The sequence below is a fragment of the Crinia signifera genome, chromosome 5 (genome assembly GCF_055691185.1).
Source record: "Crinia signifera chromosome 5, ASM5569118v1, whole genome shotgun sequence".
In the NCBI taxonomy this organism is placed as follows: Eukaryota; Metazoa; Chordata; class Amphibia; order Anura; family Myobatrachidae; genus Crinia; species Crinia signifera.
The window spans coordinates 247,248,465-247,264,584 of NC_139221.1; positions in this window are offsets into that span (position 1 = coordinate 247,248,465).

Below are 16,120 nucleotides of genomic sequence, written 5' to 3' on the forward strand. Positions count from 1 at the left end.
TCCTCCCAGCCATTCTGATAGAGTAGGCTAGTATAGCTCAAAGACAGTCTTACAAATATGGAGGTCTACTGTATGTACTAAGCTATGAAGATAGATTAAGTCGACAGCATTGTAGCCAACCAGCTCCTAACTGCCATGTTGCACTCTGTGTTTTAAAAATGACCCCATACATAGACTCCATACTGTAGTAGTAGTAGTACTCACACTCTGCTTCACCAGTACAGGTATAATGTGTAGATGATACAGGTCCACCAGGCCCTTGCTGGCTGGTGGCTGTAGTTTCACAGCTTCACAGAAATCTCTAGAAGCTCTAATCTCAGCTTTAATGAAGGATAAACCCTACACAACTGCATTATTCCTCTCTTATGTGCTACTACTGTACATTCTGCCTTTTTGCTGACCATGAGCCAGATTCATGTTTGTAAGTAAAGAACATTTTCAAGCAAGTGGGCAAAAACATGAACTGCAGGCAGGCCCCCGCAGCAAGGGGCAGTCAAAGGGCTCCGACTTTGTAGGTGGCCCCAAGGTTCTGAGGGGCAGTCAGCATGGCTGTGGCAGTGCAGCACTGCTAGCCAGAGGCGTATTAGGTTGCTAGGACAATACTTTAAAGCATGTCCCCTGGTGCCTATATCAGCACTGAGTCTGCAGATTGTGTAAATTTAGAAGCAGCAATAATTAATTATAGTCTATTAGATAAATAGACATGGATATCAGTGCTCAGATTTTAGTTACTGCCCAATTTCTGCACTTCTGCAGCCCATTCTGAATTAGGCCTTGTTTTTTGGTGGCTGCATGACACATGCAGCCCCTGGTGCGATGGCAGGTGTCAACCCTAATCACTGCAATCCATGCAATTTCTGCGATGCAATCACAATTAGATTGCCATTGCAATGCAAGATGGATCTTTTCATTCAGAGTGGCCTGTTTCAGCAAAACTGCAAAGGCTGCTGAATTGGCCCCTTTGTCCTTTTTCCAACATTTGGGAGAAAATGCAGATTGGACAAATAAATCCTTGTGGGTGTGACATACTGTATAGCTATTGTTGTATGTCTCATTGTTCTTTGTAATTAGTGGTACATGTTTGTTTGCCGGTCCTTTTAACCATAAGCCAGCATTTGTCCTTGTGGTTATTTGGCCAGCTTATTTTAGTTCATCCTTATCAGCTTCGGCCAGTGTGACCATAAATTCCATATTCTAACAATCCTTGTTCATACAAATCCTCCCCTCTCCATTAATCATATTTATACTCCTAATAAAAAGTAACTTTGATTAACCTCTTTGTCTTTTATGAACACATAGCTGAAGGAACATGAATATCTGAGAGGTTTTATACTTCACAGACTCCTACACGAGTATGCACGGCTATGGGCAATGTACTCTAGCTTCACTTGCCATTGGGTAATCGTATAATATAGTGAAAGGGCATTTGATATGTTGACAATCATAATGCTGACAGTAATCATATCGACATGTTAATTTCCAAATGATCATAATGTCGAACTTGACCATGATGACAAATCATCATGTAAGCAGTGATGAAAAATATGGAAATGTTAGAATGTCAATATATCATCCCTGGTGGCTGCACAGTGCCTTACCTGCTCTTATTGGCTGCATTGGCTCCAGCGACACGTCCAGGTCCCAGCTCTAATGAGATTATCACTTCTGGTTATTGGCTATTACTTCTGCTGTGGAACTAAGAGTCCCAGCTGGCCATTAATGCCCCACATGCTGGGACCTGTGGTTCTCCAAGTCCAAGTAATTCTATTTTTACACATCAGCCCGCTGCCCAACGCCCTGGGGCACCGGGGACAGCCCTGGGCTGACCAGTCAGGGGGTGAATGCTTTGGCCGTGGGACCTTATATAATAAGTTTCCACCCCCGACTGTGGCATTACCCTGCTGGCTGATTGGGCCTGCTGCTGGTTCACAAAATGCAGGGGACCCCTATACATTTTGTTCCTTTATTTATTTTTACTATATAGTTTATTTACACTGCAGCCTGCACGGATCTGACTGATCCGTGCAGGCTGCGGACTCGTATTTGTATTTAGCAGACGTATATACGCCATCGGGCAAATACGAACCCGTAAATACTGCACATTAGTAAATCTGCCCTATTTAGGAATTTTCTTTTCCCGAAAATAGTGTGGGTAGCAGCTTTCAACTTGCAGGAGAACACCTTGCCAGTGTCCCCTTAGGATGTTCTTCAATGGGTTGGAGTAGTTACTGAATAGTATAATGTTCACCTCTCTCATGTAGTCATAGGAGCCGATTCCGTGGGTGCTCCAGGGGCTAAGCACCCATGGAAAATGTTAAGCACCCACCAGGCCCGTCAGCCAACTAGGGTTGCCACCTCTCCCAGATTTCCAGGATTCTCAAGAATTTGGCGGTAACCCTCTCCAGGAGGCTTTTCCACTCCCAGAATCCGAGTGTCTAAAAAGGCCCCCACATAGCCTCCCACTGTGCTCCGATGCTGGCCGACCTGCTGGCTTCTGTGGCCAAGCGACTCCGGCAGGGGTGACATCATCTATGAGCGTTACGGATGTCGGGCCGGCAGACACCTGCCCGGAAAGGAAGGCTGTGTGCCACGTGCCACTGCTGCGGAGCTGGCTGCTATGCCAGACGCGCTCGCGAAATGATGATGTCATCATCTCACAAATCTAATGAGATATGTAATACTCCTGTAAGTGACCTTTCCTTTCTGTCATTAGCCATTTTCGTTGCTGAAAGTTCCCTGCAGTGACTCAGTACCGCAGCGTGTTTTATTCATTAGTGATTCTTTATAGCTTCCAACAAACTAAGGTAAGTGTTCAAACCAAAAATAAAGCATTTTAAAACATACGCATATTAGCTGCTGCTGTAGGTATGAATTGCTTTATAAAGACTGTAATCCTTATTTTCCCATGGACAAAAATAGCATTGTTAAAATGGCAATTATGCGTCCTTCACTAACATATTAATGTATTTGTATAGAATTTTAATAGCTTGTTCAGAAATTACCTGATGTGTGTATATTACCAGCATCCTAGGAATGGAAATTCCCATAACAGTAATTGCAATGTGTTGCAAATTTAGATGAGTTTGTCTCAGTACCGTATATTAACTGCACTGCACATGGCAATCCTGGCTCTCTCTGGGCCAGTACTGTATATTATCTGCACTGCACATGGCCTTCTTGGCTCTCTCTGGGCCAGTACTGTATATAAACTGCACTGCATGTGGCCTTCTTGGCTCTCTCTGGGCCAGTACTGTATATTAACTGCACTGCACATGGACTTTTTGTCTCTCTCTGGACCAGTACTGTATATTAACTGCACTGCACATGGCAATCCTGGCTCTCTCTGGGCCAGTACTGTATATTATCTGCACTGCACATGGACTTCTTGGCTCTCTCTGGACCAGTACTGTATATTAACTGCACTGCACATGGCCTTCTTGCATACCTCCCAACTTCTTCTTTACCCGAGGAGGGACAGTTGCGCACGCTGCAGGTGCGCGCCCGAAATGAGGGGGCGTGGCTTGCTGTGGGAGGGGCATGGCCTATAATTGCGTTGTGTCGCGAGGCCACACCCCTGTTTTATGCTGTGAAAGCATGGCTCTGAGGTTCTGTGAGCCTCTAGCCAAGCCCCCAGCCCTTCTGCATGCGGGGGATAGACGCTGTGCGCATGCCGGGACGTTCCTGTGATTATTGGGACGGTTGGGAGGTATGTTCTTGGCTCTCTCTGGGCCAGTACTGTATATTAACTGCACTGCATGTGGCCTCCTTGGCTCTCTCTGGGCCAGTACTGTATATTAACTGCATAGACCCTTCCTTAAAGTGCCTGGGCACGCCTGCATTTCTTCGGACACTTCCAGAAAGTGGCAAGCATCCAGCCCCAAAAGCTGACTGCCTGTCAGCCAATATGCAGGGGGATTGCATTTTTTAGATTGCTATTTTTGATGCAATCAACCAGATTGTGAATTCACACAACAGCGATCATCTCTGAATGAGGCTCATAATCCGCTTTACCTGCAACATGGGGTGGGTTGTAGCATCAAGCCCAGTGTGCGACAAATACAGTATGAGTTTCGGTACTCTTTACTTAGAAGGGCGCCCACGATTTTGATCGTGGGCATCGTTAGTAAAAAATCTCGGGCATCTCGGGCATTGAATGCACTAAAAAATCGGGTGCGATCAACCGACGAGATGCCCGAGATTTCCCATAGGGAACAATGTTAAATGTCTCAATTGACCCAATTTTCCTGTTCAATGCCTCAATTGACCCGATTTTTCCATAGGAAACAATGTTAAATGGGCCACAGAGGCCAAATAGGCACCCTGAAGTGTATAATGGCCACCCGAATTGTTAACGCCACCCAACGATCAACGTCAACCCGATGCGTGGCGAGCGCAGCGAGCCCGCGAGGGGCGGCGGTACGCGTCCTACGACCTTTTCATACCCCCACTATCCACGTCGGCGTGGAGTTGAGAATAGAAAGTGTGGCGAGCGCAGCGAGCCACCAAGCCCGAAGCGTGGCGAGCGCAGCGAGGGTACGCAGACAGCTGTGAAGCCCGCGAGGGGACCTGTGAAGGTATCCGCGTCCCCTCGCGGGGCTCGCTGCGCTCGCCACGCTTCGGGCTCGGTGGCTCGCTGCGCTCGCCACACTTTCTATTCTCAACTCCACGCCGACGTGGATAGTGGGGGTATGAAAAGGTCGTAGGACGCGTACCGCCGCCCCTCGCGGGCGCGCTGCGCTCGCCACGCTTCGGGTTGACGTTGATCGTGGGGTGGCGTTAACAATTCGGGTGGCCATTATTCACCTCAGGGTGCCTATTTGGCCTCTGTGGCCCATTTAACATTGTTTCCTATGGAAAAATCGGGTCAATTGAGGCATTGAACAGGAAAATCGGGTCAATTGAGACATTTAACATTGTTCCCTATGGGAAATCTCGGGCATCTCGTCTGTCGCAGCGCACCCGATTTTTTAGTGCATTCAATGCCCGAGATGGCCGAGATGGGCGCCCTTCTAAGTAAAGAGTACCTGAGTTTCATATATTTTATGATAAATTAGATAAAGCTGGGGTTTGTGAAGTTTTAAAGGGGCGCATGATTCCTGTGGGCACAGCTGCTATGCCATAGCAAACAATACAGATAAGACAGCCGCTCTGCTACACAGATGCATTGGATTAGCTTTCATGATTTATTCTACATAGAAGTTTTGTCATTAAAAGCCTGTGTGCAGGTGAGCCTCAAACAAAGGACATCTTGGTCAGTTTAACCCTTTGAGTGCCAAGCGCATTTATCAAAATAGGTGTAAAAATTGCTGAAGAAAACATTTGTTTTCCTCATAATGACCTGTAATGTTTACCTTATATAAGAAATATCCTTTTTTACAACATTTTTTTATTTGAATTTATATAAAAAATGTGAATGAAACACCTGACACAGAGATGTTGGCACTCAAAGGGTTAACCAATATTTTAATATTGGAATTACATATGTTTCCTCATACATAATGGTTTCAGTCGCGTCAAACAGCCACTCTGAAGTCATAAATAAAACATCAGGAAGAGACAATGCTGCTTTGTCAGATTGCACTGATCAGCTTGATGTGTAATATTGGTACATGTGAGTCTGAGGGCGGTATTTAATCCCTGCTGCTATTTCCAACAGGGCAAATAGTGCCCGCCATCTATCCAATGCTGCCGTTTCTGACCGTATTGAAGGAAGATTTCGACAAAACGGATCTGACTTTAAAACCAGCAGGTTTTTAAAATCAGCCGTGGGTTGTTGAAGTCACAGCCAGATCTCGTTAATCCATGGCCACTTTTACCGACACGCCCCCTTTTCAACAGTGGACAGGTGGAACATTGAATTCTGCCTGTCGATATACTGTTGAGCTGGGGGAAAATGGGTCAGTATTCTAACTGTCAGGACGTTCCAACAGTCGAAATCCAGAATTGAATACCCCCTGAATCTGTATATAAAGGACTGTGATGCAGCGCTGCAGATTTTTGTCACGCCAAGTTCTGTTGTGCTTCATCTGTGACTTTGTACGTGTTAAAAAAACGAATTCCTGTGTGGTTAAAATTTATCGCAGGATCTGTAATAGACTTTGAGTCATGCGTTGTTGCATCGCAATTTGAATAAGCAGCAAAATTTACATAAAAAGAACGTACACTACACCTCTGTGAGCAGCTCAGGGGATGCAGTTAAAATCCCGGCGGTCGGGATCCCGGCGTTCAGAATCCCGACGCCGGAATCCCGGCCACCGAAATCCCGACACTTTCTCCCTCCTGGGATGTCCACGACACCCCTGGAGGGAGAATAAATTAGTGTGCCAAGCGTAGCGAGGCACCGGGCCTGCTGCGTGGCGAGCGCAGCGAGCCCGCAAGGGGGGGCGATCCACTTCCCCCCCTTGTCGGAATTTCGGCGGTCGGGATTCCGGCGTCGGGATTTTGAACGCCGGGATCCCGACCGCCGGGATTTCATACTGCTTCCCAGCTCAGTTGTCCCAGGCATCTTGCGATGCATGATGTATAGACACTAGGTATAGGAGTACACATCTAGAACATGCTATGCCAGGTCTGTCTGTTTTGTTTTAGCCTGACCAATCTATTATTATTATTACTACATAGTCAATGTCTATGGTTAATGACTTAATTATCTCTACTGAAGGGACTAACCCAAATTGACGCTGCATTAATTGCACTCAGTAAACAAAGGTCTGCTATGTGATTGACAGGGCTATTACAATCAGTCCTCTTACTATGGTTACCGGAGGAAACAACAGTCTTTTGCTAATTCAAATGACCCCTATTAATTCATAGGAGAAAAAGAAATGATATTTATTTGCAATTTGCATAACACTGACAACTACGACCTAATCATGAATCAGAACAATGATTCAAATGAACAAATCAGCAACTTCTGCCTTAAGATAAGTAAATGGAGCAAAATTAAGCCAAACTTTTATTCTGTTAATTAATTAATATGACAAATTGGTTTACTCATCTCTCTTGACAACTGAGTTATATTTAATTGGCATAAATGGGCCAGTAATAACATGAATTGTAGGACCATTTATATGTAGACCATTTTGTCTCAACTCGCTGCTACAAAATCGGTTTATATTGTAAACTGTCGAAAATTTGACCTTCTCCCCACATACAGTAGATATACTTTACGTGATCTGAGACTGGCTGCGAGGCCATGCCCCTTTTGTGTCAGCGTGTGGCGAAGGCATATCTGTTGGTGGAGTATATAGCGGTGCTTGTGGTGTTGTTAGACAACATACGTTTTGGAAGCTTAACCAGGAATGTGGTTTAATTGCGTGAGCATAGAATTAACAGTCATCAAAGGGTTAACTTTACAGGTATACAGTATAAAGCAGGGATAATGTCACAGGCAGGTGTACACAGTGTATGGTGCTGGTACTGTACTTCTCGTATCCTGGTATGCAGAAAATGGATGGATGGAGCTAATGGTCTCTTTTGAAGCAGGGAAGTCTGCAAAGTTTGCAGACTAATAGCTGGTCTGGAAAGGCTGTCACATACCTCCCAACATGACCCATTCCAGGAGGAACATAATGCTCTGTTTCTGGACTTCTCTCTTAACGTATGATTTTTAAACTGGTTAATTGATAAGAAAGGTGTTTCCACACAGGTGGGAATGGGATCATTCGTCAGACTGCATTTAGGTCTACAGTCATTAGGTCGACCCCACTAGGTCGACTGGCAGGAAGGTCGACCTGACTTAAGGTCGACATGGGCCAAGGTCGACATGACTTAAGGTCGAATTTGCATAAAGGTCGACATGAGGAAGGTCGACTGGTCATAAGGTCGACATGGGTTTTTCGCTGTTTTTTGATCCGAATGTCGACACAGTCGACATGGACACAGTTGGCAATGAGAATCGGACCCTCGCATCGCTCGCTTCGCTCGCGATGCTTCGGGCACGGTGCCTCGCTGCGCTCGGCACACTATTTTATTCTCCCACCACGCCCTAGTGGATGGTAGGGCATGAAATACCGCCTGTCGGCACATGTCGGCTCAAAAAACAGTGAAAAACCCATGTCGACCTTATGACCAGTCGACATTCCTCATGTCGACTTTTATGCAAATTCGACCTTAAGTCATGTCGACCTTGGCCCATGTCGACCTTAAGTCAGGTCGACCTTCCTGCCAGTCGACCTAGTGGGGTCGACCTAATGACTGTAGACCTAAATGCAGTCTGACGAATGACCGCATCCCCACAGGTGATGTGATAAGGAGGAAAGTCCATAAACAGAGCATTGTGTCTCTCCTGTAGAGGGTCATGTTGGGAGCTATGTTGTCAGCGGGGCTAGCGCTGCAGGCGCTATCTGCAGGAACTCTCTGGGCGGGATGTAATAAAGGGAAAATGCGGTAAAACGGGGGTTTTACCGCATTTTGCTATGTACCAATATACGTCCGCCCCATTTCCGCATGGCAGGGTATCGCCACCCAGAGGGCGATAGAAGCCTATGGGCTTCTATCGCCGCTGCCGTCCGCGCGCCCCCCCTCCCATCCTCCTGATCTCCTCCTCCCCCCGCATGTGTCACAGCCGGCAGGACATCCGGCTGCAGGGGGGAGGAGGAGACGCAGGGGGACACTGCCAGCCACCGGGATGTGACGGAGACCCCCGCAGACCACATCACAGGTATCGCGGGGGTCTCCATCACCACAACCCGATGCTAGCCGCATATATTAGTACATATGCGACAGCATCGTGGCGTCTGGCAGGCGAAGGGCGGCGATGTAAATTAATACATCCCGCCCTCTGTGAGGGGGTGATTGACTGGTGCAGCTCCCAGCGGGGATGGCTGTCTGGGGTCAGGACGCACTGTGGCGCCGTTCTCTCGCCTCACCAGCACAGCACTGTCACACTCTGGCACACACTATACTGAGGCTTCAGTGCAGGCTTCTCCTCAGCAGGAAGCAGGAGGAGGAGTTTGCAGGTGCACACTAAATATAAATGCTAGACCTTTTAATATCATTCTCCTCAGCAGGGCCAGCCCACACAGCTCTGACAGTGCCGGCTTCCCTCACCACTTGGTGCGCGCCGCGGACACACAGTAAAGGCGTGCTAACTACTGAATGGCTGAGCGCGCTATCACACAAATGTAACAGCATGCAGGGAGATGCTGGGGAGACCTGTGGGCTGTGGGAACAGGTGCAGAGCGCACAATACTAACAATATCTACCCGCACTGGGTGTCACCTTAGGTAGGGATGCCACTGGTTAGTACTTTATCTCCCCTAGAATACTATAGCAGACCTTCAATTACAGTGCAGAAATACATGTATGGCATTTTATTATTTTAACATACATAACCATATATATTCATTAATGTGATACAATACTATGTTGATTTTCTATTTGTGATGTGCTTTTAGTAGGGATTGCACTATCTAGCCAAGGACAGCATTCCTGAGGAGGGGGCGTTGTTTGCACTCTCTGGAGTAAATTTACTAAGATACAAATTCTATTGAAGATGAAGGGGGACATTTACCAAAATGGATTCGTAGAAAAAAGGTGTATTCGTAGGGAGAAATACACCTTTTTTTTACGAATTTGTATTTTCGGGATTTACAATCCCAAAAATACAAAAATTCGTAGTCCTAAAGATGGAACATTCGTATTTGTATTTACAAATACGAATGTCTACACCATCGATAGAATACGACAGAAATCACCATTCAAAAGAATGGTGGTTTCTGATTTACTAAGCAGCCGTACTGATAATACGGCTGCTTAGTGGTGTAAAACACCCACGCAAATACGACAGGAAAATAGAACACCATTTTCATGTCGTATTTGCGTTTTAGCCTGCACGGATCAGTCAGATCCGTGCAGGCTTCAGTGTAAAAAAATAGAAAAAATAAATAAATAAAAAAAAAAACCGGCGTGGGGTCCCCCCCACAGCCGAAACCAGCACCAGGCTGACAGAGCCTGGAGCCGGTAATTAAAAATCAGGGAACCCGACAAATAGGGGTTCCCCGATTTTTAACAACCAGCCCCAGGCTCCTGCTCTGGGGCTGGTTCCCAAAATACGGGGGACAAAATGACTAGGGGTCCCCCGTATTTTAAGAACCAGCCCCAGGCAAAACCAGCCAGCAGGCTAATGCCACAGCCGGGGGGAGACTTTTTATGCAAGTCCCCCCGGCCAAAGCATTAACACTACCGACCAGTCAGCCTGGCCAGGGGCCCTGGGGGAGTGGGGACCCCCCCAATAAAGGGGTCCCCCCCCTCCAGGACTTACCTGACCAGGCTGAAGCCTGGTGCTGTCCTCGATGCCCCTGGGCGGTGGGCATCGAGCTGATAGTTGTGTAAAAAATAGAAGAAACCATTGTTTTTTACTGTGGCACTACAAGTGCCAGCAAGCCTCCCCAGCAAGCTGGGACTTGGAGAACCACAAGTCCCAGCCTGCTGGGCATTAAAGGGCCCGCTGGGTCTTGTAGTGCCACAGTAAAAAAAATAGTTAAATAAAACACACTGACACACATTTTAAATAAAAGTTTAATACATACAAAACACACATACTGATACTTACCTAGCTTGATCCCGTTGGTAGGTCGCTGGCTCCGGTGTCGGCGGCTCCGTTGTCGGCGGCTCCGTGTCGGCGGCTCCGGGGTCGTCGGCGTCCTGTCCGAAGATAATCCATGTTGGACCTGTGGAAGGAAATCCTACTCACCCAGGTCCTGCATGGATGGTCTTCGTTCTTCATCCGTCGACATCCCGGTCTTCTGACAGCTGCTGGCGACTTCCAGCAGCTGTCGGCATCTTCCGCGACGCTCCCCGGCTTTCAGAGCCGGAGAGAGAACCTTCCTGGTCGGCGTCTGGGCTCAGAATGAATTCTGGCCAATCAGGAGCCGCCTAGCCGCCTAGCGGCCAATCAGGAAAGACCTTTCCTGATTGGCCGCTAGGCGGCTAGGCGGCTCCTGATTGGGCAGAATTCATTCTGAGCCCAGACGCCGACCAGGAAGGTTCTCTCTCCGGCTCTGAAAGCCGGGGAGCGTCGCGGAAGATGCCGACAGCTGCTGGAAGTCGCCAGCAGCTGTCAGAAGACCGGGATGTCGACGGATGAAGAACGAAGACCATCCATGCAGGACCTGGGTGAGTAGGATTTCCTTCCACAGGTCCAACATGGATTATCTTCGGACAGGACGCCGACGACCCCGGAGCCGCCGACACGGAGCCGCCGACAACGGAGCCGCCGACACCGGAGCCAGCGACCTACCAACGGGATCAAGCTAGGTAAGTATCAGTATGTGTGTTTTGTATGTATTAAACTTTTATTTAAAATGTGTGTCAGTGTGTTTTATTTAACTATTTTTTTTACTGTGGCACTACAAGACCCAGCGGGCCCTTTAATGCCCAGCAGGCTGGGACTTGTGGTTCTCCAAGTCCCAGCTTGCTGGGGAGGCTTGCTGGCACTTGTAGTGCCACAGTAAAAAACAATGGTTTCTTCTATTTTTTACACAACTATCAGCTCGATGCCCACCGCCCAGGGGCATCGAGGACAGCACCAGGCTTCAGCCTGGTCAGGTAAGTCCTGGAGGGGGGGGACCCCTTTATTGGGGGGGTCCCCACTCCCCCAGGGCCCCTGGCCAGGCTGACTGGTCGGTAGTGTTAATGCTTTGGCCGGGGGGACTTGCATAAAAAGTCTCCCCCCGGCTGTGGCATTAGCCTGCTGGCTGGTTTTGCCTGGGGCTGGTTCTTAAAATACGGGGGACCCCTAGTCATTTTGTCCCCCGTATTTTGGGAACCAGCCCCAGAGCAGGAGCCTGGGGCTGGTTGTTAAAAATCGGGGAACCCCTATTTGTCGGGTTCCCTGATTTTTAATTACCGGCTCCAGGCTCTGTCAGCCTGGTGCTGGTTTCGGCTGTGGGGGGGACCCCACGCCGGTTTTTTTTTTATTTATTTATTTTTCTATTTTTTTTTACACATTGCAGCCTGCACGGATCTGACTGATCCGTGCAGACTGCTAGAAATAATTCGTATTAGCGGCCGTATATACGGCCGCTAATACGAATTCCTACGACATCGGTGGGTTACAAAGCAGTCGTATATGACTGCTTTGTAAATCCCCCTCCGGAACACGACTTTGCATACGACTTAAACAGTCGTATGCAGTCGTAGGGAAAATACCAATACGAAAAACTAGGTTTTTCATATTGGTAAATTTCCCCCGAAATGTTGTCCAGACCAACCAATCAAATTTGACTTCTTATTTATTTAGCACCTTCTAGACCAGGGCTGGGCAATTGCGGCCAGGGCCGGTGCTAGGGTGTTCAGCGCCCTCCTGCAAACTATAAATTTGCGCCCTCCCATACTTTAGAAAGGTACAGTGAAAACCGAAAGAAAGACGTGTGGTCTCACAATGAAGGGGCGTGGCCACACAACAGTACTCCCATTTCAAACTACACCACACAGTAGCACAATCTTATTCACATTACACAGCACCAGTGCCTTAACTAGACATTTTGGTGCCCTGTGCCAGAAAGGGAATTGGTGACTGCCTTTCCACCACAGGCAAAACAGGAAAAGTGTGCGCCAAATGCATGCAGCACAAATATAGGAGCGTGGCTTCATGGGGAAGGGGCGTGGCCATATAAAAGTACCAATAACACCATAATGCCCATTAGACATTATGCTACACACCGTAATGCCCATTACACATTATACCATACACAGTAATGCCATTATACATTATTCCACACATCATGATGCCCCTTACATAATATGCAGCACACTGTAATGCCCATTACACATTATGCCACCCACCATAATGCCCATATGACATAATGACACACATTATGCTACACGTAATGGCCCAAGTACTCCTGCACATGCCCACAGTGGTATCGCTGATTATATAAAATGCCCACAGTTGCCGACAGTAGTAGCGCTGCTTATACATAATGGCCATACCAGTTGGTGATAGTAGTAGCGCTGCTTATACATGATTCCCACAGTAACCGACGGAAGTAGCGCCCCCTCAGCCGCGTAGCCCTGCCCCCTTTCCATCCCTGCTGATGACCAGGTGATTAAGGAGCCTGAGGGAGCTCTGTGCTGTCGGTGCTGCTGCCTGTCATGTATGTATGACAGGCGCAGCAGCAGTCGCCCGGCAGCAGCCACAGAGGACACAGTGACAGGACAGCAGGGGATGCAGGACTGGGAGTGCGCCTCTCCTGCCCGGCGCCTACCTGCCTTGCATCCTCTGCTGAGTGGGTAGCGCCGGCCCTGATTGCGGCCCTCCAGATGTTGATGAACTACACATCCCAGCATGCCTTGCATCAGTTTCAGCATGGACACATAGCAAAACTAATGCAAAGCATCCTGGGATGTGTAGTTCATCAACATCTGGAGGGCCGCAATTGCCCAGCCCTGTTCTAGACGATAATAGATAAAATCTAATTGATATCTATGGGCAACATACCATCTCCAATAAAACTCACATTTTAGTAATTTCTTCCCTCTATTGCTGCTTTCACATCGCAAAATGAAGGTTTGCATCGGGACTGACGAAACGGGTCAGTCCCGACGCAAACCTTCATTTTGGGATGTTCCCATCCCCACAGCGAACCGGCAATAATGCCAAGCAACATGACAATGAACCGGTAAGGACTTTTTTACCAGTTAATTTTGCTGTGTTGCTACTCATTTTCGGGACACGGTAACCGCTTTTGCATCGCATTAATTACAGGGTCAAAATCTTGGTCCCGGTACAATACAAATGACAGGCACCGGGACCAGCACGTGCGCAGTACCACTAAAGGAACACCTCCCAATGGGACTGCCTTTGTGACTGGCAGGTTGGACTTCCAATAGAAACTAATAGAGACTGCATATGGCTTCACTACAATGGCGGATTTTACCTGGGGGGGGCTTCAGCCCTGCAGCTGGTAGGTAAAAACCGCCCTGCCTAAATTACTGAGGAGGGGGTTGTTTGTACTATGAGTTGCTGCCTATTGTGACATACAGTACTGTTTTTGTGCTAATAGTTAACTTATACCCCTTTCACACCAGAAATGCACAGACAAACCCTGGAATTACATTCCCGGAACAAGCAGGGACATTCCCGGGTTGGGACCCATTCACACATGCTTTTGAAGCAGGGACAACCCGGGTCGGCACCTTTCACACTGAACCCGGGATGACCCTGCATTTCTATGAGAATAGCATTGAAAATGGCCTTTTTTAGGCTCACATTAGATTATTGATTATTAATAATTAAGACACAAAACATTTGTAGTGTTTCAGCCTTTGTTTACTTGTATAAAAAAAATTAAAAGGCATATGAAAGCATCTTCCCCTCTAATGATTCATAGCTCTCTCACCTCCTCATTTGTCCAAGACATGGCACACATTGCAGGCTTTCAGGGGTTAAAATGATCTTCTGAGGTCTGTGGTGCCACAGAACATGCACACTGTCTACTTGCACGCTGTATGCTGTCTCTGTGCGTGTCTGTGAGTGTCTACCACAACAGGAAGTTGCCCTGCTAGCAAATCAGCACTAGCAGAGGCAACATGGGAAGCAGGGACATGTCCCTGCATCCTTCACACCAACCAGTAACCCTGGAAGGACCCGGGAGCAACCCTGCTACCTAGCAGGGATGAATTGCCAGCAAATTAACCCGGGAATTTGTCCCTGGAACCTTTCACACCAGAGCTAGTCCCGGGTTGTTCCCGGACTCAACCCGGGAATTTAGGCTGGTGTGAAAGGGGTATTATGTAACCAATCCAGTGTCTAGGTAAGCCACCCTGTACTTTGCATGTAATTACTAGGGCATATAATCAATAGTAGGGAGTTCTCCAGGGAACTGAGAATTCAATTTTTAGTAACTTTTGAGTTTTGAGCTAAGTTTTTTCCTTGGAAGAATCACTGACTGCAGGAGCGAGAGGAAGAAGTGCTGATTGCAGTAACTTGGACAAAACTACATTCATTCAAAATATGTAGCTAAGTACATTAACATTAAATATCAATTTTTGTATACTACTGAGTGTATTTTTGTCTTCACATAATACTCAATTGCACTCCTGAAACCCAACCCTATAACATGTTCCATCATAAACAAATAAGAACATCTTACTCACAATACATAATACACTAACAGAGCCACAATGATAACCATATAAGACAACTACCTTAAGATTTACTTATGGTCCCCATACATGCTGCCATAAGCAGCGTGCAATGCGACGCGTGCGATGCGATGCAGGCATCGCATCGCACAGTACAAAAAGTATGTGCTGCACATACTTTTGTACTGCCCGCGGATTGTATCGCATGCAAATCGCATGAAAAACGCATGCTTGTGATCCGATGCGATCCGCCTGATAACGCTTTGCATTGCATGCTGCTTATCGCAGTGTGTATGGGGACCTTCAGTCTCTCCTCCCCCTCTCTCCTGGGGCTCAAGGTCACTCTTTAGTGACCAGCCCCAGCGAGACATAAAAAAGCGCCTTTGCACAGTTTCCGGCGCTGATGTGTGGTGTGAAGACCCGGCGGGGCGGTGAGGACTTGGGAGACTCAGCACCTGTGCAGTTTCCGGCGCTGATGTGCAGTGTGGATTCGGGAGACCCAGCACTGGTACAGCTTCCGGATCATGAGGTGTGCTGTGGAGCCCCGACGTTGTGGAGACCCGGTAGTGCTGCTAGAGGTAGCGTCATCTATCCTGGGGGGATGGGGATGGGGGGACAGGGTACACAGAGGCAACTTTACTTAGTATGGGGGTGGGTGGTAATTAAAAGGTACATAGTGGCACCTGGTAGTAATGGGGGTAAAGTAGCTGGTACACAGCACCATCTATAGGGGGGTCTCTCTCTCCTGAGCTCTCTCCTGTGCTCTCTCTCCCCCTCTTTCTTCCCTGCTCTCTTTCCTCCTGCACATCTTTCTCTCACCCCAATCTCTCACTCCACCTGTCTCTCTGCCCCTAGTCTTTCTCCTCTCTCCTCCCCGCTTCTTTTCCCAAGCTTCCTCTCTCTCTCTTTCTTTCTCTCTCTCTCTGTCTCCAACCCCTCTCTCTTACCTGTGCTTAATCTCTCTAGCCCTGTCTCTTCCCGACATCCTCTCTGACAGTCTTTCTCCCCAACTCTATCTGCACTGTTTCTC